Raw genomic sequence first — 26,089 nt, 5'->3', positions numbered from 1 at the left:
GTGATCGTCGAGGGGACACTGAATAGTGCACGGTACATCCAAACCGTCATCGAACCCATCGTTCTACCATTCCTAGACCGGCAAGGGAACTTGCTGTTCCAACAGGACAATGCAGGTCCGCATGTATCCCGTGCCACCCAACGTACTCTAGAAGGTGTAAGTCAACTACCCTGGCCAGCAAGATCTCCGGATCTGTCCCCCATTGAGCATGTTTGGGACTGGATGAAGCGTCGTCTCACGCGGTCTGCACGTCCAGTACGAACGCTGGTCCAACTGAGGCGCCAGGTGGAAATGGCATGGCAAGCCGTTCCACAGGACTACATCCACCATCTCTACGATCGTCTCCATGGGAGAATAGCAGCCTGCATTGCTGCGAAAGGTGGATATACACTGTACTAGTGCCGACATTGTGCATGCTCTGTTGCCTGTGTCTATGTGCCTGTGGTTCTGTCAGTGTGATCATGTGATGTATCTGACCCCAGGAATGTGTCAATAAAGTTTCCCCTTCCTGGGACAATGAATTCACGGTGTTCTTATTTCAATTTCCAGGAGTGTACATCAAAAAAAGTTTTACATCACCCCTGTTCCTAGAATTCCTGAAGATAGACGTTGACTGTGGATACTGTATCACAGACACAGTCCCTTTGACTGTTAAGAGATGTTACTAAACCTGTCCAGAGTTGTAAATGACCATGCATGCGCAGCGCCTATTAGACGGAGGGGATCTGATAGCCGATCAGTTCCAGTCATTCCACCAGGAACGAGGTGTTGTCTGTAGTTCAACCATACCTAGACGGCCAATATGGCGGTTCGATCTCAGCGGCACTGTTACTTTGTGCCAGGAAGGGCTCTCAACAAGGGAAGTGTCCAGTGTCTCGGAGTGAACCAAAGAGATGTTGTTCGGACATGGAGGAGATACAGAGAGACAGGAACTGTCGATGATATGCCTCACTCAGGCCGCCCAAGGGCTACTACAGCAGAGGATGACTGCTACCTACGGATTAGGGCTCGGAGGAACCCTGACAAGAACACCACCATGTTGAATAATGCTTTTCGTGCAGCCACATGGCGTCGTCTTACGACTCAAACTGTGCACAATAGGCTGAATGATGCGCAACTCCACACTCGATGTCCATGGCGAGGTCCATCTTTGCAACCACGACACCATGCAGCGCAGTACAGATGGGCCCAACTACATGCCGCATGGACCGCTCAGGATACTCATGACATTCTCTTCATCTATGACTGTCACATATTCCTTCAACCAGACAATCGTCGAAGACGTGTTTGGAGACAACCCCGTCAGGTGGAACGCCTTAGACACACTGTGCAACGAGTGCAGCAAGGTGGAGGTTCCCTGATGTTTTGGGGTGGCATTATGTGGGGCCGACGTACGCCGCTGCTGCTCACGGAAGGCGCAGTAATGGCTGTACGATACGTGAAAGCCATCCTCCGACCGATAATGCAACCATATTGGCAGTGTATTGGCAATGCATTCGTCCTCATGGACGACAATTCACACCCCCATCGCTCACATCTTGTGAATGACTTCCTTCAGGATAACGGCATCGCTCGACTATATTGGCGAGCATGTTCTCCAGACATGAACCCTATCGAACATGTCTGGGATAGATTGAAAAGGGCTGTTTATGAAAGACATGACCCACCAACCACTCTGAGGGATCAACGCCGAATCACTGTTGAGGAGTGGGACAATCTGGACCAACAGTGCCTTGATGAACTTGTGGATAGTATGCCACGACGAATACAGGCATGCATCAGTGCAAGAGGACGTGGTACTGGGTATCAGAGGTACCGGTGTGTACAGCAATCTTGACCACCACATCTGAAGGTCTCGCTGTATGGTGGTACAACACGCAATGTGCGATTTTCATGAGCAATAAAAAGGATGAGAATGATGTTTATGTTTATCTCTGTACCCATTTTCTTATAGGTTCCGGAGCTCTCGGAACCGAGCTGATGCAAAACTTTTTTGATGTGTGTACTTATTTTTTCGGTTATTCAGTTACATAACGATTTCCGAACTAAAATTCCCAAGAATAAATGAAAAATGCAATCTTATATAACTTCTGCACGATAACTTTATTTACCTAGGCGATTTTCGGCTCACAAGGCCATCATCAAATTTTAACGGGCTATCGTCGTCAAAGTAGTTACAATACTTGTATATAAAGTTGGGAAAGATATTACAAGATATTACTTATCTAGACAGGTTCAAACCATGCTGGTAAAAAATGGAGGGAGACGGCGCTGTGTAATTAAACTGTACGTTGTTTTGAAGCCAGGGTTAGCGGGGCCTGCTGCCATTTTAAATAGCCCAAAACATTAGTAGAATACTGCCCAACACTGCTTCTTTTTCATAATTTCTGTCGTGTGCACTCAACAGCTGCTTTAAATACTAAAAATTGCTGTTCTTACATGAATAATATAGTCTCAGAAGGGTAATTTCGAATGCCCCTCTGGTCTTGAATATGTATTCAATCTAGTGCTTGGGATATAGAGGAATGTTCGATACGAGTTGTCGGCTTTGACCTGTGACATGGGAACATGCGACAAACGCCGTAAACAATATGTCGACTATAACGTGATGTTGGCAATTTCTTCAAACGGGCTAATATACAAGTCAGTCTGTAACTACAACCAGGTTCTTTAGTTTTCGCATCCGTTATCTTCATCAATTCACAAGCAAACTGTCATCTTCCAACGTAGCATAGACCTTAGGCAAAGCTACAGATTAGTTTGTAGCCACAGCTTTCTTCGTAGGCTTCGTCAAATCACAACCCAACCTTGCCTTCCAACCTAACTTAACCCCGGGCTAAGCCACAGGTCAGTGTGTCACTAAAACCAGTTTTATATGTTTGCTTTCAAATTCTTTGGCTTCGTCACCTGACATCAAAAGTGTGAATATTTGCACTATAAGCTGACGTGACAGCACCTACTAACATTACTTCACTATTCAAAACGGACGACTCGTATCGAACATTCCTCTAGACTCTTAATACGATACACTTGGCCTCGTTATTGAAACTTGTTTTTTATCGATATATTTTGAATAACCAAGCAGAGAAAAATGTGATGTGAAAAGGATGCTTTCGGAATCCATGTAATTCTACTTTTACTGTATTTTCATCGTTAGTAAATAAAGCCTCTTGTGCTCAAAATTTTTAACGTTCACATTTGCACAAAACTTGCGTAAATCTTCTTTGTTACCCAAGAAATGTACCAAACGAAAGGAAAGTTGCAAGGCATGCTATCGTACATTGTGCTTGTCAATAAAGTGAATGATTATTGAAATGTATAGCTCCATGCTGAATAGAGTTCTTGTTTTATTAGATTTTCAGTGCATTAGCCTGACTGTAATTTACACCGCTTCTCACTCTCAAAAGTTACATCTGATGTGTCATTCAGTGTGTGGCTAATAATAGCGATTTATAGCAATTTACTGAGAAAAAAAGCGAAAAAAGGATATAACTTTCTTGAAGGTGTTCCAGCACTGTGCAGTGCTATGAAAGTGTTGGAGGGAATGGTCTCAAACGTTCAGACTACGTAAAATGGAGATTTTGCTTTAACATGTGTGTAAGTACTTTTTAAGTCATGATAGCATAACATGTGTAATATGTAGGACAACGTTACCAACGGTAGCCTGTTTGTTTCTTGTGCCGGAATATTTCTCTCTAATAACTCTGTTTTTCAGAAATAAACAAATATATCATAGTTGGAATGTACGTCTGCTCAGATCAAATGCTTCATTTTACTTTAGGATTTCATTCTGAAGCTCAAAGTATGTGAGCCACGCTTTATGAAATACTAATAGATAGATTATATAATGGTAAGACAGAGATTTAGGAACCAGGTTTTAAGTTGTAAGACATTTCCAGGGGCAGATGTGGACTCTGACCACAATCTATTGGTTATGACCTGTAGATTAAAACTGAAGAAACTGCAAAAATGTAGGAAATTAAGGAGATGGGACCTGGATAAACTGAAAGAACCAGAGGTTGTACAGAGTTTCAGGAAGAGCATTAGGGAACAATTGACAGGAATAGGGGAAAGAAATACAGTAGAAGAAGAATGGGTAGCTCTGAGGGATGAAGTAGTGAAGGCAGCAGAGGATAAAGTAGGTAAAAAGACGAGGGCTGCTAGAAATCCTTGGGTAACAGAAGAAATATTGAATTTACTTGATGAAATGAGAAAATATAAAAATGCAGTAAATGAAGCAGGTAAAAAGGAATACAAACGTCTCAAAAATGAGATCGACAGGAAGTGCAAAATCGCTAAGCAGGGATGGCTAGAGGACAAATGTAAGGATATAGTAGCTTATCTCACTAGGGGTAAGATAGATACTGCCTATAGGAAAATTAAAGAGACCTTTGGAGAGAAGAGAACCACGTGTATGAATATCAAGAGCTCAGATGGCAACCCAGTTCTAAGCAAAGAAGGGAAGGCAGAAAGGTGGAAGGAGTATATAGAAGGTTTATAGAATGGCGATGTACTTGAGGACAATATTACGGAAATGGAAGAGGATGTAGATGAAGACGAAATGGGAGATACGATACTGCGTGAAGAGTTTGACAGAGCACTGAAAGACCTGAGTCGAAACAAGGCCCCCGGAGTAGACAACATTCCATTAGAACTACTTACGGCCTTGAGAGAGCCAGTCATGACAAAACTCTACCAGCTGGTGAGCAAGATGTATGAGACAGGCGAAATACCCTCAGACTTCAAGAAGAATATAATAATTCCAATCCCAAAGAAAGCAGGTGCTGACAGATGTGAAAATTACCGAACTATCAGTTTAATAAGTCACAGCTGCAAAATACTAAGGCGAATTCTTTGCAGACGAATGAAAAACTGGTAGATGCGGACCTTGGGGAGTTTGGATTCCGTAGAAATGTTGGAACACGTGAGGCTATACTGACCTTACGACTTATCTTAGAAGAAAGATTAAGAAAAGGCAAACCTACGTTTCTAGCATTTGTAGACTTAGAGAAAGCTTTTGACAATGTTGACTGGAATACTCTTTTTCAAATTCTAAAGTTGGCAGGGGTAAAATACAGGGAGCGAATGGCTATTTACAATTTGTACAGAAACCAGATGGCAGTCATAAGAGTCGAGGGGCATGAAAGGGAAGCATTGGTTGGGAAAGGAGTGAGACAGGGCTGTAGCCTCTCCCCGATGTTATTCAATCTGTATATTGAGCAAGCAGTAAAGGAAACAAAAGAAAAATTTGGAGTAGGTATTAAAATTCATGGAGAAGAAGTAAAAACTTTGAGGTTCGCCGATGACATTGTAATTCTGTCAGAGACGGCAAAGGACTTGGAAGAGCAGTTGAACGGAATGGACAGTGTCTTGAAAGGAGGATATAAGATGAACATCAACAAAAGCAAAACGAGGATAATGGAATGTAGTCAAATTAAATTGGGTGATGCTGAGGGAATTAGATTAGGAAATGAGACACTTAAAGTAGTAAAGCAGTTTTGCTATTTAGGAAGTAAAATAACTGATGATGGTCGAAGTAGAGAGGATATAAAATGTAGACTGGCAATGGCAAGGAAAGCGTTTCTGAAGAAGAGAAATTTGTTAACATCGAGTATAGATTTATGTGTCAGGAAGTCGTTTCTGAAAGTATTTGTTTGGAGTGTAGCCATGTATGGAAGTGAAACATGGACGATAACTAGTTTGGACAAGAAGAGAATAGAAGCTTTCGAAATGTGGTGCTACAGAAGGATACTGAAGATAAGGTGGATAGATCACGTAACTAATGAGGAGGTATTGAATAAGATTGGGGAGAAGAGATGTTTGTGGCACAGCTTGACCAGAAGAAGGGATCGGTTGGTAGGACATGTTTTGAGGCATCAAGGGATCACAAATTTAGCATTGGAGGGCAGCGTGGAGGGTAAAAATCGTAGAGGGAGACCGAGAGATGAGTACACTAAGCAGATTCAGAAGGATGTAGGTTGCAGTAGGTACTGGGAGATGAAGAAGCTTGCACAGGGATAGAGTAACATGGAGAGCTGCATCAAACCAGTCTCAGGACTGAAGACAGCAACAACAACAACAACAATAGATAGTTTCATACTGCATGTATCATTTTTACGATGAATCGTAACGACATGGAAGGAGTGATTTTACATTAACATCAATTTTTTTTTGTAGATATGCTTCCACGCTGGACATTTATCTTAAACTATTTTTGGACTGAAGAGAGACAAATGCTAGTCAGTAATTCATACCCATCACCGTTTACGTATTACAATAACGAATAATCGTCTACGGAATAGGAGGAGTTGTCATTGAGAAATCTTTTCAGTTTAGATTCAAATTTTACTTTCGTGTTTGTCAGGCATTTTATAGCACTGGGTACGTGATGCAAAACTTTTGACTGCAGTATTATGAACCCCTGTTTGCCCTACAAACAACCTTCATGTGGCGTAATGAATGCCAATTTTTTCTTCTGGTATTGTAAATATGTACATCATTGTTCTTGTAGAAGCGCAGTGGATTGTTTGCAACAAACTTCATGAGGAAATAACTATGCTGTGAATCAGACAGATTGCGACCCACACCTGAGCGGCAAGCACGCACGACGAAAAGAGTGTTCACATAAGTTTTCGACCAAAGTCTTCTTCAGAAAGGAATCAAAGCACACACACACACACACACACACACACACACACACACACACACACACACACACACAAATCATATACACATGATCACTGACTCCGGATGTTCTAGCGAAAAATCTTTTTTTAAAGAGGGAGGAAATGTGAACGATGAATCGTTATCAGCAGGAGGAATTAAGAGCATGAGATCTGTATGAACAACCAGCTCGGACACGTAGCGGTATGTTGTGTGCGGGTCGAGACCCTTGACACAATGTGATATGACTCGTGTGTCGGAAAGTTTGCGGGAAGAGAAAAATAACACAGGATAGAACTGACAATAGGTAAATTAAAACTTTGGAGGATACTAACAAATAAAAACATCACTTGTTTGTGAGAAAGAAGAAAAGCCGCTAGACAAAATCAAACAATTGAGTGACCAGGTTGCAATATCAACACCACTCGCTGAATGTGGCTAAGGCAGCCGGAGGCAGCGGTCACGTGTGCGTTAAGTTTCGTGTGTATGATTGCGTGAATGTGCGTTTCTGTTTACCTTTCTTTCTGAAGGAGGGTTTCGCCGAAAGCTTATGTGCACACTGTGCCTGTGTGCAGCTCGACGTGTGTCATTACGGTGAGTGGCAATCTATTCTTTTCACAATATTGTTGATACTCCAGCCTGTATTTTCTGTTCCATTGTTTGATGTTCTGCGAAACCGTAGTCAAAATGTCTAAGCCTTACACAGATGTCTACAAGATGATAGTTGGTCAGCACCACATCATATTCTTACAGCGCATTTTCGTGCAATAAATATCTCCTTTCTTAAAGATACGTTATCCGAAAACATTACTCCATATGCTCCACTTACGAATGAAATGTGATTTCTTTAACCGTTAGATTGCGACCGGATCGACTAGTACACCCTCAACTAAAGCAAGCTTGTGTTTTTGATGAAAAAACTAAGTCTGCACGCCATCAAAGCACCAGGTGTTATCTGGGGTACGGGCACGAAAGTCCATAGGTATCCATATCGGTCGGAAATGGGCACAGGCAAGCCAGAGTGACATCGCGGAGATGTAGCACCGCAGTGAGCCATGGAGGTGTAAATATGGCGAACCTAGTGTTTTGGGCTACGTACGGTGGGGGACGTCGACTTCAAGTTTGTGGCTTAATGCTAGCTCCATTCTTTTTTACCTCCATTGCTCAACCACACAGTAAATGTCGTCTTTGACTGCGCGGTGGTAATCCAGATGTTCAGATGTGTGTGAATTCCTAAGGGACCAAGCTGCTGAGGTCATCGGTCCCTAGACTTACACACTAAATTAAACTAATTTATACTAAGAACAACACACACAGCCAAGCGCGAGGGAGGACTCGAACCTCCAGCGGGATGGGTCGCGCAATCCGTGACACGGTGCCTCAAACCGCGCGGCAGGTGGTAATGCAATTAAAAAGATAAAAAGCTTAACCATAAATAAATATAAGGGGAAAAACCACTGAACTCGAAAACATATTGCCCACATCCTTCAAATTAAATTAACAATTCCAAATAAAATGAAATTAGTACTTGACAAGGCTACTAAAGAATAGCTCTAAGAGGTATTACTTACGGAAAGCGATACACAAACAGAGTAGAAGATAGAACTGACAGTTGTATTAACAGAGTATATGGAGTACACAGGCAACCAATACAAAAGAATAATAAATAAATGGGCATAGAAGGCAACAGAAAGTGTGAGAGGCAACGGAAAACTGAGAGGATTAAATGAAGTTTAAGAGAGGGGAAGTATTAAGTCCTGTTGAGTCATACAATATTAAGTGTTCATTGATTTCAAGACTTCCAACAACTTGATTTTTTCGCCTTGTTTGCTCTGAAGGACATAGGGCTGTGGCTAGTAGGTGTGGCCCTCACTCAGTACATGCTCAGCAAATGTGGAGCGATAATTTTGCAACCTCCGCTGCGTTCATAACACCTAAATGACAAAAGCTGGCATTTTTTTCATCAAAACGCTTCCATCATAAGCTAATCTTGGGGCAAATGACATGGCGGACGTCGGCTTCAAGTTTATGACGTAATAACGACTCCCTTTATTATACCTCCATTGTGTTTGGGCCTCAGCCTAGACGAGTAACATCTTGGTCACTTTAGTTTACAAAAACAGTCTTTGACGAGGATAGTCTGATGACAACCTTGGAAAGCAAAAAAGGGTTAACAAAATAAAATAGTCCTGTACAACACTCAGAATAATATGCTTTACATTTGTTATTATGTTGCTGTATCATGAAGCGACGAAAGAATCAGTTAACATGTTCCATCTTCAGAGTTTTGAAGTTTGGGCACAACGAACTTATGTATGAAAACTAGGCATTTAGTCTGTTTAGTTACAAAGATACTCACTTTTTATCTAGCCTAGGGTCATACCGGAGTGAGAAAACAGGATTTTTGCCGTGGGTAAGCAAAATACGAAAAGGAGACTTCAGTGGGTGACAGTAGGGGATTATTTAAGCTGAGGATCTTAAAATGTGTTGAAAACTCTCTGATTCTAAGATCGAGGACGTTTAGGTCTATGGATGTTCATGCTGTACTGTAAATTTAAGATTAGTCATAACATGCATTTCTTTAATACACAGGGTGAGACAGCTAAAGCAGCCATCTTAAATATATCCTGAACAATATATATCCTGAACAAGACATCATATCGAGTTGCGGTTTTCGCTATCTCATAACGAAAAATGTGGCGAATTTTTGAAGTAGCTTTTAACATTTACAGTTGCCGAGTTATGACTCTGACTTTATGTAAAAGAAATTCAGCTCTATAATTTTCATGTGGCATTCTAAAGAGCTTTCAATAGTGCTTCATCGACATAACATGTGTAGAATTTGATCAGACAGTAACAATACAAGAGCACTATTGGCGCAAGAAGCTTCACAAAACTTCTGTACCAAATTAAAGAGGGCAACCTCCACCACGTGTCATCACCGTTTATAAATAACACACACTCACACATACACACACACGTCACAGCTACAGGTATAATTAAAATCATTAAAAGAATTGAGATCCATAAAGTAATTACATTAATGAATTTGACTCATTAGTAACTACTACTGTGGAACGAACACGCAGCGTACCTCCATGTCACGGAAAAGAGTCCTATTCTTTTCGCTAGTAGGCTACGGGTTCCGCAGTGTTTAGGATCTGACAAATTTCATTTATTGCTTGACTTTATGACCAGATACTCTTCCTTACGGCACAGTCCTCGAGGTAATTTAAGGGTGAGCGCAAACTGAGACGCCTATAATAGTACATTTGGGTGACACGGTATTACAGGAATTGTTCAGTGGGGCCGATAAAGGGCGGCAGACGCCAAGGCCGCCCGACAACTTCGGCTGACAGTTTGTCCGATCTCTTTCCTCAGTTTTTGGCGGCATTAAGGAGATTAGGTTAGGTTAGCTTACGTTACATTAGAATCCAAACTGTCTATATCTGCATCTATAAACATACACAGCAAACGTCTGTCAAGAACAATAAGAATCTATTTTAAATTCTTTGGCGGGAAGGGATGCCAGGACGCCTCTGTGCTTTGGAACGTGTGCACTGCGGCTTTTGCTATTAAAAACACATATGTCAGCTAACCTTCAATCGCTGTCATTTAGCACATGTGTGAAAGGCAAACAATTATTTTGGTTACTCTGAACACCTAAATCACTGAAAAGGAGAAACACACATACCACATTTGCAAACTATCTACACTACTGGCCATTAAAGTTTTTACACCACGAAGATGACGTGCTACAGACGCGAAATTTAACCGACAGGAAGAAGATGCTTTGATATGCAAATGATTAGCTTTTCAGAGCATTCACACAAAGTTGGCGCCGGTGGCGACACCTACAACGTGCTGACATGAGGAAAGTTTCCAACCGACTTCTCATACACAAACAGCAGTTGACCGGCGTTGCCTGGTGAAACGTTGTTGTGATGCCTCGTGTAACGAGAAGAAATGCGTACCATCACGTTTCCGTCTTTGACAAAGGTCCGATTGTAGCCTACGTCATTTTTTCGGATGAATCCAGGTTCTGTTTACAGCATCATGATGGTCGCATCCGTGTTTGGCGACATCGCGGTGAACGCACATTGGAAGCGTGTATTGGTCATCGGCATACTGGCGTATCACCCGGCGTGTTGGTATGGGGTGCCATTGGTTACACGTCTCGGTCACCTCTTGTTCGCATTGGCGGCACTCTAAATAGTGGACGTTACATTTCAGATGTGTTACGACCCGTGGCTCTACCCTTCATTCGATCCCTGCGAAACCCTACATTTCAGCAGGATAATGCACGACCGCATGTTGCAGGTCCTGTACGGGCCTTTATGGATACAGAAAATGTTCGACTGCTGCCCTGGCCAGCACGTTCTCCAGAACTATCACCAACTGAAAACGTATGGTCAATGGTGGCTGAGCAACTGGCTTGTCACAATCCGGCAGTCACTACTCTTGATGAACTGTGGTATCGTGTTGAAGCTGCATGGGCAGCTGTATCTGTAAACGCCATCCAAGCTCTCTTTGACTCAATGCCCAGGCGTACCAAGGCCATTATTACGGCCAGAGGTGGTTGTTCTGGGTACTGATTTCTCAGGATCTATGCACCCAAATTGCGTGAAAATGTAATCACATGTCAGTTCTAGTATAATATATTTGTCCAATGAAAACCAGTTTATCATCTGCATTTCTTCTTGGTGTAGCAATTTTAATGGCCAGTAGTGTAATATAAAGGAATCATGGAAAAGATACCAGTAAGCAGTAATAATACTTCATAGACAACTAATGCCCACAAACCATAATAAAAAAAGAAAAAAACTACAGTAACTTTATGCGTAATATAATCTATCATTCTCATTGGACCAAATTATCTTTGGATATTACAATTCACACCCAAAGTTTCCAGTTAGTATTTTGCCTGTTTGTGGAATCCAATAAAGCTGCGATTTCAATCCCTAGATTCCGAGCTGTATTCCGATTATGATATTTTTCATCCTCAGGATGCCACAAACTGCTTCTTTTCATGACTAAACTAACAGTCTAAATTTTACGTGTGAGATCGTCGGCCGATTCGCTCGAAGAAAACAAACAGGTTTGAATTTCACCTGGCCTCTACTGCAGCATGGTCCAGCTCACTGACAAAGGCAGAGTGCATTAAATAAATGATATCAATACTTTCAACATGAGATTCGGGTTAATTGAAAAATTAGCTTTCGTTTCATATGCATATCGAGTTGATTAAATTGTTATTTCAAAGTCGACGTAATTAATCTTTAACCATCCGCTATCAAACCAATTTTCCAGGACGTTTTTAGATCGCCATCGGCTTGTCTAATCAGAGGACTGTGGACTCACAAGGGCGGACGAATTTTCCGGATCTTAATTTGAATAATTCTGCAATATTGCAACACGGCGAATATTGCTAGTGGCTAGCCAATCGTTAGTTTCAAATTCAGCCCACGGCTGCTTGCAGCGGAAGGACACGAGAGTGGCCGTCGTTATCGCGGAAGTTGCCGTCTCGTCAGCAGTCCTAACCCCTGGGCCGTAGCTTCGCACCTCTGCTCAGGGGTGCTAACGGTAATTGCAGCGCTAATTAGGTTGGCTACACGGCCATCTTTTTTACAGCTGAAGCTTACTGTGTTGAGGCCTCCTCGGCCACAAGAGACGCAGTGATTGCCCCAGTTACTACTAGCAGATTGAACTGGACGGAGGTGAGAGATAAGACGGTTATGAGTTCGGCAGCCGCCGCCATCTTAGTGTCGGTGAGCATGCTTTGTGCACCGTTTGCCACCATGGGCCGTTCCGCTCACCAAGTTGCAGACAGTTAAATTCATCTCCCACTTTAAATACAGCAGCGTTCGTAGTTATGCTGCTAATCTTTCAGTGCGCAATAGGCCAGACACTATTTAAGGTGATACCAGAATAGTTTGAGGTGCCGTGTCCGGGCCTCCTGTACTTTCATGCTAGTCAACGATGTTCTCCGTGTTTTCTCTCCTCGTACTCTCTCATAGTTCAAGGGCCTGGTCAATTTAATTTAGTGCTTTTAATACGATCGAATATTTGATATTTTATGTTTTTGTCCTGCACAAAAAAGCAATAGGTTGTAGCCTTCCCAAATTTACAGTTATACTACCTGGCCAATTTATGGTATTGGAGGAACAATATTGTAGATTTTACCTGAACAGGAGCATTTTCTCTTGTCTGTATCATTCTTTGTTATCCCATCCATTATGTTAGTTAACCACAACTGAATCCCTGCTAGTAGAGAATTAGTTCGATGCCAGCCGCAGTCGGGATAGCAGCCGACAGGTAGTCCAATGAAAAACCTCTCCGCTCGCAGGGGACCAGAGACATCGTCTGCTCAAGCAATTATTTTGGCACTGCTCTTCAAATTAACAGTCATTAGTATTCACGCAACAGTCTGTTTCAGCCAACAACCGCTCCAGATGGATTGCGGTCCGAAGCCTGTACCCCAGTGTTGCCAGGTGCAACAATCTCAAAGCAAGAAGACAGAAACTCGAAAATGCAGGAAGTTTAAGTAGATACTTGACAATCTACTATCCTTGCTAATAATCTACTGCTATACGTTAATAAATGTAAAATATATACAAAAATCCTATTAAATTAGGAAATTACTACTACAGTGGTTTCAAAAACAATGTGTCTAAGTACTTATTTTATTAGGTTATTATTATTATTATTATTATTATTATTATTATTCGTAAAATAAAATAAAAGTGCACACAAAACTAATACAGTGTAATGACTCAGCATTTTACGTGCGATAGGTGCCATTATGCATAATTTTCATTACTGTGCTTTATGACCATTTCAGATATAATTTACCTAAAATATTTGCCAGCCTTTATTCATGTAATTGAACGGCCTTATTAAGATTGAAGACCATAATAATTCTTATTAACCTTAGGTTAGCAACAATGTAAATAAAAAAACAGAAAAAGACTGTTCATCATTTACATGCATTATGAAATTTTTCCACCAAAGATTGAAAAGTATCTTTATAGCTCCTCACTGTCGGCATACATAGCACAATTGTGTCTCTCTATCATTGAGTTTTTAATTTCAAAGGACAAATACTAGGCATTTTCACCAATCTTTGTGTGTGCGCTGACACACATAATGTTTCGGTGGATAGCTTATTTCTGATCTTGGTCTTGATTAGCCCAGTTTCCAGAAATACTCTTTCTGCAGCAGCAGTAGACTGGGGTAGATAAAAAGTAAGCACCAAACAAATTTGGCGGGAGCAGGGAACACATAAACACAGCGAAGAAGAATAACTGTCTCTCAAAGTAGGCGTCCGAGGCTCTTCGCTTTACATTTGCTTGTTCGGTTGATTGAAAATCGGTAGTAAGAATTCTAAGAACTGTAAGTATAGTTTAGAATAAGAACATTTCGGTTTGTGAAGAATGGTGTGAGATGGAAGAAACCGGTCATCTGAATTAGCATGTGTGAAGAAAAGAACAAGAGCATCATACTATTCTGACACTCAAAATACTGGACGTAGGAATTTTCCCGGCTTGACCCTAACAAAATCTTGAAAATCATGCAAGACAGCTGTGACGTTTGCGCTGGTGTGAAAGTAATCGAATATACAAGGTGATCCGTTCGAGAAGTCAGGAAAGTATAGCGTTATATTTATCAAGCAAATGTATATATTTCTAAGCAATTTGCTTTAATGTGCTTGAAAATGATGGGAGTTAACAATGCAAGGGCGTACCCAGGATCTGAACTGGAGGGGGGGGGGGGGGGCAGGTCATACTAGTCTCAGGAAACAAGGACTCGAGACAACACACAGCACATCTTATTAAATAAAACAGTAAACTAGTGAAAAACTGCTTTCAATAATCTTTTTAAATGTAAGAATGCACTTGTTTAAAAATACAACTTTTTAATAATGCAGTAATCTTCTAGGATTTGACGACAGTAATGTGCCGAAGACGAAAAAAATTACTCCCGGATATGCGCGAACGAGTTCAAATATCTTTTTTTTTGGGGGGGGGGGGGGGAGAGACAGATGACCCCCTCCCTGCCCCTCGCTCCGTGAGGTAAGCTAACAGCTCGTAGTTCATAGTGCTAACACTTGGACTTGAGAAACCCATTATACGGAGTGGCAGAAATTAGTGCACTCGGTGTGCTCGATTGTAGAGCGAAAATGATAGTTACGCCACAACAAGGTGGCATTATATTAAGTCAACAGTGTATGAACAAAGACCACAGAATCTGGCCGACCTACAGAGGCGGATTACAGCGACCTTTCAGAAAACCTATACCAGTATATACCGATAACAGCCGATAAATTTGCACAGTTCCTGCTATATAATATTTTTACATTTCTGACATCTCAAACGGACCACTCTGTATATCGAATCACACCTCCTGGGTCCTTGAACGTTTTGCACAAGAATAGGAGGAGCACAGATTGAAAGAATGGCATACACTTTTCATTGTGAGCAGATAACGATGCCTCTTTGGTGGTCTTGCGGTAGCGGTCTCGTTTCCCGTGCACGGGGTTCCGGATTCGATTCCCGGCGGGCTCAGGGATTTTTCTTACCTCGAGACGACTGGGTGTTGTTATGTCGTCTCCATCATGATGATGATGATCATTCATCCACATTATGGTCGGAGGAAGGCAATGGCAAACCACGTCCGCTAGGACGTTGCCTAGTACGGCGGTGCGGGTCTCCGGCATCGTGCCGGACGACTTACGCTCTTCGGAGTATCGGACCTCATCGTCATCATCTTTCCGTGAGTGAAGACAAGGAGCTGTGCCTGCCAGTCATAACACTAGCTCCGTCGGCTGCGAAACCTATTAGTTTTCCTTATAAGGTATATTATTGAAGGTATGTTGTTGAAGCGATAACACACAAATGCTTGGTACTAATGAGATCAGTTGACTCATCAACAGCTATTGAGATATTTTGCGAGGTAAATAACATAACGCGTCTTTATTTTCACTACCTGGAATATGATCCACAACAGGAGTGGCTTTTCCTTTATTACATTTTGCCTTTCGCTCTACAACATGTAACTTTTTCGACAGTTTATGAATGTAACGTACTGACTTAAGTAATGTAGGCAAATGTTCTTTAACGTTGAAGTATACGCTGTGTTAGCTATAAATGCACTGATCCGTACTTCAACTCCGTAATTTTGTTGCTCTCATTCGAGAACTGGGACGAAAGTGAAGTTATAAGTTTTGTACCCTAACCGTCTTGCAGCCCATCGTACATGCTTCTTCGTTTTCTAAATGTCTGTCAAGAGTAGTTTTTCCTGACGAAAAAATATTTATTTCAGTTTCACAAATACGCAAAATAATCGCCTTTTTTACTACCTTGTAGGCAACACTTACATATATCGTCACTTTACCTCTCACTTTTGAATAGTTTTGAGTGTACTTTACTTTTTCTAAACTCCAGGTGCACTCATTTACGCGTTCAGCTTTCGCTGTTTCAAACCATTCCGCACTAACTGTAGGGCTCCATGCGCAACTTACAGCGAAATGAGACATCTTGATTCAACGGTGAAACTTTGTAAGCCATTGTTGTTAGCAGTATGTGGCGCGATAACCGATTACTTTATTTGCGTTTTCAATTTCTTCACTCATACCATTTCAATAACTCAAAACAGTTTACTCCAAGCGGCACATATTACCATCGCCATTACTTTGTAATCCTTTGCCACCTTAGTTTTGCAAGCATTCAGTCATTGTTATCCTCGTCTTTCGCATAATTTTAGCTACGAAAATTCAGATACTATGTGAACACCTCCACTTTCTTGGAACGAACAACGAAGAGGCTACTGCAGACTTATTTTGACAACATTACAAGGAAATAAATGAGAGACTTTTTATTTTCAGCTCAGACTGTTATAAGTCGTTACACTGTACAATAAGAACCTGTTAAGAGTTCATCAATAGGTGTACCAACATTCGCCAAAATAAAAATTACTTTGAAGGAATGTGATATAAAAAACTGGTGATTTACCCTTTTATTTCTTTTAGAGCCGTAAATTTTTTAAACAGCAGGAAATCCCTGCAAAATAGTTGATCTGACAACACTGTTATACGGCCGGATAGTGGGATAAGCTGTAATCCACATTATGACCGCCCACGCACTGGCGTAATGATTTGGAAACATCTGCTGTATTCGGGTAATGTCGGTCGTCGGCGGAATCCACGGACGTCGTTGCCACTATGACCGGAGCCGGAAGGGACGAAGTCACATGCGACATCTGTCAGTCAATGGTGTAAATTTAGTAGTGTGTGCTATCGTATTTTAACATTTTGCGTATCGTATTCGCGGAGGCGGAGTTTAGGGATCAGCCCATCGTTTGCGTAAACGAGCCCGGGAAGTCCGTCTAAAACTGACAGTTAAAGCCTAGTTTACACGACGACACTAGGTTGCAAGCAACTGCGCTACCGTCCACTGCGCATGCTCGCCGCGCATTTGCGCAACCCTTTGGTGAAACACTTTCGGCGCGTTCCAATTAATTGCATGAGTTCTGAGGTTATGTGTGTTCGTAAAGTGTAAACAAACTGAAACATGAAGTGGGGAAGGGTGAATAACATTCGCTTTTTGGATATCTATGCCTTGCATAGGTGTTTGTGGGGTTTCAGAGCTGCTGATTACAAAAATAAGCAACATGTTGCTGCCGCTGAGATCATCATGAGCGATCACAACATATATGGTTTGACAATATATGAGCTCCAGGGCAAAATTTATTGAGTTAGGAGTACATACACAACTGATTTAAGAAAAATAAAAGCAAGTGTATTTCTAGCTGTGGCAACGCTCTCGTCTACAAGACTAAAATCCCATCGTACGAGTTGGCTCACTCATTGTTAAGGATACTGTAGACAGGAGGGAAGGCTATACAAACCGAAGAAGCTGCATTCCTTATTTAATATTCATCTATTTAAAACGTCGCTGCAGTGCTACCCATTCAAATTTGTTAGAATTTTGAAATATTGCCACTGTACAGATATATCTTCAAGAGAGTAGTTTGCAAACCATTCTCGTCTTAATGCAGCCTTCTAATAATTATTGTTGCTAATGTTCATAATTATTACTGTTAATGTTAATAATTATTGGTGTTAATGAAAAAGCGCCAACACCAACTAAAACCGTATCTTATAGCATACCGAGTGTTCTCGACCTTAATGTGCGCAATTTCAGTTCTGGCGACAGTGCTTCATGCACTGCAGTACCTTTATTCATTATCACATAATTAACTCAATTGACAAGAAACGTGAACACTTCTTGTGACATTCCAAGATAATTAAAAGACTTCTTGGGCCTTCTGTTATAAATTGTTTCAGCAAGGATGCTGAGCAACCGAACTGACGTCTTTTCTTCATCCAGTCACGTAGCGAAACACGTTTCTTATGCAGCAATTCCACACAACAAGCTTTAACTCCATCATAGCTCGAGTGACGTGCAGCTGCCAAAACTTTCCTTTCAGACACGACTCAGGGATCCACAAAACGACGAAACTGAAGTGTATACTGGTGTCGTTATGTCTACGGTCATATATGAAACCACTTGTTTGCAACTAATTCCACGCAACGAGTGGCGAAACCCAATGTCGTCGTGTAAACGAGGCTTAGGCTGGCCGGATTACCATCCAAAGGTCGTTAATCCGCCGCACCAATTCCATCCGTGCTGGTTCCCTTTTTCCTGTCCCGCGAACAGGAGAACTGAGTGTTACACTATATGAGCAGCTTTTCCCGTTCAGTTATAATGTTATGAGAACACATCGGTTGTTATTTTCTGATTTCCTTGTGACTACTCGTCTGTGTGAAAGCATATTACCAACAGCGTGTTACCAACAGCGTGTCAGCGTGTATTTTATTCGAAGAAGAAACGAGCCTCAGCCTATTTTTTACGAGTGTTCCGTTGTCTGCATTACAGTGTTATTTATTCATCCTAATACGGGGTGACACAGAATAATGGGAATGTTTGAAATGAGTAATGGCAGCCACGGGCAAGTGGCAGCACTGCAGGTTCGTGACAGCGAGTAAACAGTCCGCCGTTTCAGCAATCTTGGATCAGTGGAACGGACAACAGCGAGTGTTAGCTGGAAAAATGTTTTATAAAAACAATGATAATTTGGTAGCAGCGCAGAGGGAGTTTCGACGTTTTAATAATTTAGGACGTCATGATGGCGTTCTGTCGAAACAAGCGATAAAATGTTGGATTAATAGCTCTGGAGACTGGATCTTCCCTCAAGAAGAAACTAATGGGACGACGAAGAAGTGTGCGTTCTCCAGCAAACATTGATGTACGCGAGTCTGTCTTACGGGGCCCACAGCGTTCATTTCGTAAGCAAGCAGCAGTGGTTGGAATGTCCCAGGAGAGCGTTCTCAGAATTCTTCATCTCGATTTAAAATTTCTTCCGTATAAACTACAGATGGTGCAACAATTGAAGGACAACGATTACCGGTTACGATTAAATTCTGTCGCCGTCCGGAGTGGCCGTGCGGTTCTAGGCGCTACAGTCTGGAACCGCGAGACCGCTGCGGTCGCAGGTTCGAATCCTGCCTCAGGCATGGATGTGTGTGGTGTCCTTAGGTTAGTTAGGTTTAAGTAGTTCTAAGTTCGAGGGGACTGATGACCTCAGAAGTTAAGTCCCATAGTGCTCAGAGCCATTTGAACCATTTTTTGAAGATTCTGTCAGCAAATGTTAACAAAAATAAAACAAAGACGATGAAGCTCTAACCAAGTTGTGGATGCCAGATGACGCACATTTCATCTCACAGATTATGTGAATAAACAGAACTACCGTTACTGGGCAAACACAAATGCTAATGACGTCCGTGAGCGCCCTTTACACGCTAGTAAAGTGACAGTATGGTGTGGTGTTTCATCACATGGGATTATCGGACCGTAATTTTTCGCAAATGAGCAGGGAAATACAGTAATTGTCAATGACGATCGTTACGTGGACATGTTACGAACTTTCGTTACACCTGAATTGAACAACTTTCCAAACGTTCAAAAAGCCTGGTTTCAACAGGACGGAGATACATCGCACACTGCACGGCAATCAGTGTCATAGGTGCGAGAATTGTTTGGCAGCCGTGTGATCTCACGATTAGGTAACAGTCCCTGGCCCCTGGATGGCCTGATTTTTTCTTGTGAGGCTACCTCAAGAGCAAAGTCTACACGACTCGACCAAGAACCCTGGATGAGTTAAAACAGAGAATTGGGGATGCAGTTCACAGTACCCCTGCTGAGATGTTGCAGCGGCCAATGAGGAATTGCAACAACAGATTTCAAAAATGTATTTGTACAGGAGGACACCATTTAAAGGATGTAATTTAAAAAAAAAAAGATAAATGCCATCAATGTTTCGTAAATGGCAAAGTTGTAAGGTTCCAATTGCTATGAATACAATTTCTTTCCTTCATCAGTTCTAGTTTTATTGCATTGTGGAAATGTTTCCGCTTTTCTGTGACACCCTGAACATAAGGTTCAAATGGCTCTGAGCACTATGGGACTTAACATCTATGGTCATCAGTCCCCTAGAACTTAGAACTACTTAAACCGAACTAACCTAAGGACATCACACAACACCCAGCCATCACGAGGCAGAGAAAATCCCTGACCCCGCCGGGAATCGAACCCGGGAACCCGGGCGTGGGAAGCGAGAACGCTACCGCACGACCACGAGATGCGGGCTGATTATTAGGGAAAAATCACCTACATTATCGTTTTTGAATAGAAAGTGAACTAAATTTGTTGGTTCGTTGATTTGGGGAGGGGACCAGACAGCGAGATCATCGGTCCCATCGGATTAAGGAGGGAAGGGGAAGGAAATCGGCCTGCCCTTTCCCAGCATTTGCCTGAAGCGATTGTGAAATCATTGAAAACCCAAATCAGGATAGCCGGACGCGGGTTTGAACCTTCGTCCTCCTGAATGCGCATCCAGGGTGCTAACCATTGCACATCCTCGCTCGGTCTAAATTTGTTTCTTTTTCTGTAAGCTATGTGATTTGGTTCTCTCCTTTCTTAATATGCGCGAAGAGTTGTTACAGTTCTATTCTAGGATTTCCCATTCCTCCGACATTTTAGGTTTCCCTTTGTTTTCGTGACTCGTCTACTTGCTTTTTTCTTCACTTCATTCTATCTCCTCCTCTGTACTAATACGGCGTCGTAGTGCGTCAGCAGCCTCATTAATGGCGGCGCGATGCTAGGACAAAAGAGCATCGCGGAGCGCGCGAGTTAATTGTGCGCGCTGCAGCCGTTGTGTGGAAGGCGGCGCTGGCGGCTGGCGGGATAGCTCGTTAGACGTCGCCTGGCTTCCCGCAGGCACAGCAGCCGTAGTCGCGTTATGCTCCTTGGAGGGCCGCAGGCCTCTGCTCTTTCAAGCGGAAGGAGGCTTTGAGCGCTGCAGCGGGATCAATGTTTTCACGCAAATGAACAGCCACGGCAGCGCCTTTCGTTTTATGTTTCTGAGCAGCTTGTTTGTTTGCTGCGTCACTGTTTAATCTAATGTTCCTAATTACTGGCACGCATGTTTTATGAGGATGAAGCGCAGTTTTGAAGTGTTTCACTGCGTCTTTCAAACTGCGGAGGAATGGAGCTCTGCTTTGCAATCTGCTATTTGGGACCAAAGAATTGGAAGTTTAAGGAAGACAGTGTTATTTTTATGTGCGAAAGAAAATGGCGGGTCTAAATTAATTAATCCTATACATTGTTTATCCCGATTTTATCATACATCATAGAGCTAGAGACACACATATGTTAGTGTTACTAGACCGGCAAGGTGAAAACTTGTTCGTTGCCACAGAGATGGCGTTCATACCACTGAAATTTTGTTTTTTGTCATGAAGGTACACACACTGCGCATTAACGTGTCGGCTTGATCTGCACAGTAATTTTCGATGCACAGCTTTATTAAGTAATCGTGTTGTACGAATTTTGTCCACAGCGATAAACACTAACACCGTATTACCTTAGAAATCTTTATTTAGAATGCAAAAAAGAGAAAATCCAGGATGAAACAACGACAATATAATGGAAAGGACGGATTGCTACTCGCCATATAGAGACGTTGAGCTGCAGACAGGCGCAACAAAAGACTGCTATACATTTAAGCTTTCTAAAGTAGAAAGCACACACATTGACACAAGCACACATGACCACTGTTTCTGGCCATTAAGGCCATCGTTTGTCGTCAACGGAATTTATTTAAAAGTTGGCATTGTATACCATTCTGCTCTTCGATTTTCAACGTTTAAGAAATCGGCTCCTAAAATTAACATGGCTGTAATTCTGTTACTAAACCATCCACGTGAAGAATATTCCAAGAACGGACCATTTGTAATCTGGGGAGAAGAAAAGGGATTTGTATGAGTTTTGCAGTATTATACTCGTACAACCTACCCGTTGCTTGCGGACATCCGTAGACGGCATTTTATGAAGACTTCGCCCCAGTCTACAGGGCCAGGTGAAATTAACACGTTGTTGGGTTTTAAATTAACTTCCTGCTGTGTTTTGACCTGAAAACATCGGCTTCACACCTACTTTCAGTTGATTCCCGTGGATAGCAGTTACAACCTGGCTTGCTAGGTGTTCGGTTTTTTACCGGATTGTTCGGTATTTCTATCACCACGTTCGCTGTTCGGCACCGAAATACTAGTGGTTTGCTATTTTTCGAATTCCGTTCGTATCACTGATTTATTTATTAATTTGCAAAGACATTCAAAAAATGTTAAAACTAAATGAGGTTGACCCAAATAAATCCAACAATGATGCTCTCATAGCCTACCAAAGAGCCGAAGATAATCTTAACAATTGGTTGAACTACAAAAATCCTTCTGATTTTCAGTTACGTAGATTTAGTAAAAATAACTCTTCCATATGAAAAATATGTAGAAGCATCAAAGGTGGTGGTTTATGTAGAAGCCCCTCCCCCCCCCCCCCCTTCCCACTCCCACCTCCTCATGAGGAGAAGTAGAAACGGTTTGAAACCTTAAGTAATTGAATGGTCGCCGTCGTTTTGAGCAAGTTACTATCTTTTCTCTGAATGAGCACGAGTGAAATCCGATTCCTCATTTCAGCCCGTTAGTACATCAGGAATCTATTTATTACACTATCCATTCTCTTGGAATTGTTATTAGGGTTTAATTTGCATTTAAAATATAAGAAAGCTCTAAATAAAATGAAGAACTTGAAAACGATTTCACTCATGCGTTGGTTATTAGGAAATGGCTCTAAATCTGTAATTAGATTGATGGATTATTTATTACTGATTGTCTCTCTCTCGCTGTTAGAAGGCTTGGGCGAGTCTGGCGAGTGTCATTTTGTTAAACTATCGGATAGTATTTAAAATAAGTGAACAGATAAGATATGAAACCAGCGGCGTATCAACTATCTCTTGAGGGCGGAGGGGGGGGGGGGGGGAGGGAGGAGGCAAGCTAACCTATTTACGGATTTAGTCTTTCAGCAAAACGGTTAAGAACACATGCATACCGCTAGTGTGGGAAGCTGTGTTAGGTAGTCAGCGCTATATTGTTCTACAGAGAGAAACAACTCATTAATACTAATATGGACCCAGTTTTATAGGTCGTGCTCTTGAAAACAGTTGCTTTAATTTTTAAAAAGACATTTTTTATCTGGGAATATATTGGTCCTACTTTGTTTTGAGATCATTTACGAAAATGAGTTCACATTTACTGCAGATTGCAATATCAATCGGACAGCGAGAAACATTTTGTTGTTACTATTTTACAAACCCTGTGCATCACATCTTAACGAAAAAAGAAAAACAGATGTTTTTTTAAAAAAAGAAGGCAATTATTTTGTTTTTATTTAGACTAAAACAATTTAAGTTCAACTTCCAAATGTAGTTTTCCTTTCGACAGTTCGGGAAACAAATTCTTTCATGACATCCATAAGATTCATTTTTCCAGCCCTGTCTTGATGAACATGCAGGAGGAGTAGATAGGTGAGTCTCGACAGAGTCACTGTTGATCTGAGTCAAGTTTTAGGTGTTGATTGACGTCTCAGGGGATACTGACGAAACTGGAACTGTCAGTATCTGAATGGTGAGAAGAATTACTTCCTGTAAGAGTTCAGCAATAAATTTTCGTTCAATAGAGGATACATTACATTGTTGTATACCAGTCGTAATGGTTCGCAGCATTTTGAGGTGTCCATGAAGCATGTCGAGGTTTAAGTCTGTTGTATGTACCCCAAGCAATTCTTCCACCCGACATGTCATGCAGATGGAGGATGTTTTCCGGAGTATAAGTATCCCTTCAGGACAGGGTGGTCGCTTTAGATACTCTTGGTTGAATCTTCGACCTATCTCATTTAGAAAGAGATCAAGAATTTCAGACAAATCATTTCCTAATTTTTCTTTCTTGATACAGTTCTTTGGGAGCAGCCGGCGCTTCTACGTGTTGGAATTTCGCTGTATTTTCCTTACCCTTGAGATTTTTGTGTCTTTCATATTTAGGCTTTTAGAATAATCTTTGGATTTCTCTAACAGCATATCAAATGATTTTGTTGTCCTAAGATTTGCAAGAGCTAGTTTTATAACCTCTACAGAATGTTTCACACTGGCTGCCTTAAAGTTTGGATTCTGTAGGAATCTTGCCAGTTCCTCACACAATCCAAACACTCCAGTTGCTATTGCTATATAAAGAATAGTTTCAAACTGTTCGAGCCGCTTCTAATAGCCCTCCAGGACTGACCTCCTTTTGTCTGTACTGAGGTCGGTACATTCAATATTTCGGTCACTGTTTTCTGGACCTGCTCGTAGTTTTCCCGGAACTGTGTCAAAGATTTTACTCTTACAGGCCATCAGGTGGAACACATTAGAATCAGTGGTTGAACTTTTGGGTTTGGATTCGTCTCATCGTCACCTAATGGTAGCACAACATCTGTATAAACGTTTTTTTTTCTTTTTGCGGATTCTAGAATAATATTTGAGACGTCTAACACAGTTACCGGTACATCGTACAGAGGACCACAGCTCTTGAAACTTCCTGTAGTGCCAGATCCAAACAATGATTGCTGCAGTGCATGTAACAATTCTTTGGCTGGTATTAAATAAGGGTTTTCCTTCACATCTTTGTTCCGCCCAGACATATTAGCTATACCATCGAAACAGTGGACGTGTGGAAACAGTCTTAGAAGGATGTCTTTAATGATAGTTGTCTGCGTTTGCGCCTTCGCGTCCGGCGAGCTATATAAACTCAGAAAAAGTTCTTTTATTTTGAGGAAGTGAGGGTCAACACAATGTACAAAAAGTGTGGACCCTTCCTGGCGAGTCACATCCGTCGTTGAATCTACCATAATTCCATAAAATGGGACTTTTTTTTAAATTTGCTGCACAATTTCTCGCTGGATAATGTGAGCCACAATTTCCAGTATTTCCTTTTTATATCGCTGATGCAAACTAAGTGTCACATATCTTCAGTTCTGCCACATCGTTCTTCCCCTCATCGAGAAGTGTCATGAGATTCCAAGAGATCGTTTCATGACATCTCAGTGCGTTTCCTGTTCAACCCAGGAACATGAGTGAACTGATAATTACTAGTAAAGCGGTTCTAGCTTTCTCCTGACCGGTCAGCAGCTGTCGCGCGACTTCGGCAGTCACAGGTGTGCTATTTTTATGTTACTGAATAACAGCGGGAGACTCTCGATGAAAAGACTCGTCTCTTGTATATTGAACTTTGCTGTAGCTTTTTTTCCAGTTACAGAAACCTTCCTTAAGAAAAGCCCTCTCTGTCTGGGGTCTTCTATTGTTCACTAAATGGATGAACCGAATGTAGTCATTGCAGGAAACACTGTCACTCTTTTTTCACAATGTAGCCACTGATAACCCACAAACCACTCCGATTCACAAGACCTTCCACTCCTTCCTGGAAACTTGTGCCTCTCCGATGGGTGAAATTTTGTTTCGAAATCCGGTATATTCGAAGTAGAGCCCATTGTGTTTTCATGTGAGAGTGGGGTGTATACATGCTTTGACTTCTATGCCACAGCTTTTATGTCCATCGCCTCTACCTGAAATCGCTGATAGAAATGTGCATCATGACGTATCTCGCACACACTACACAAACATAAAAATAGCTTTCAACAAGCAAAGTATGTTAATGATGAACGCCTAGTACAATAGCACAATCGTAGGAAGAAATACTCATAGTTGACCATAAAATGTTTAGTTTATCAGTATCAGTGCTTGTGCTTTGTTGTAGTATCTTCGAATAGTGTTACTACCTTCAGACTGAGACTGACCACTGTCATGGGTAACGCTAACAGAAGCGACCTGAGATGTTTTAGTGCTGCTACCAACTCCAAAAAATTCCTTTGTAGATTTATATGACATTGTGCAGTACCACATATAAAATAACATAATAGTAACAATCATATATAAATGTCAACCA

This window comes from Schistocerca gregaria, chromosome 2 (assembly GCF_023897955.1).
Source record: "Schistocerca gregaria isolate iqSchGreg1 chromosome 2, iqSchGreg1.2, whole genome shotgun sequence".
NCBI lineage: Eukaryota > Metazoa > Arthropoda > Insecta > Orthoptera > Acrididae > Schistocerca > Schistocerca gregaria.
Note: the sequence above shows the minus strand (reverse complement) of the source record.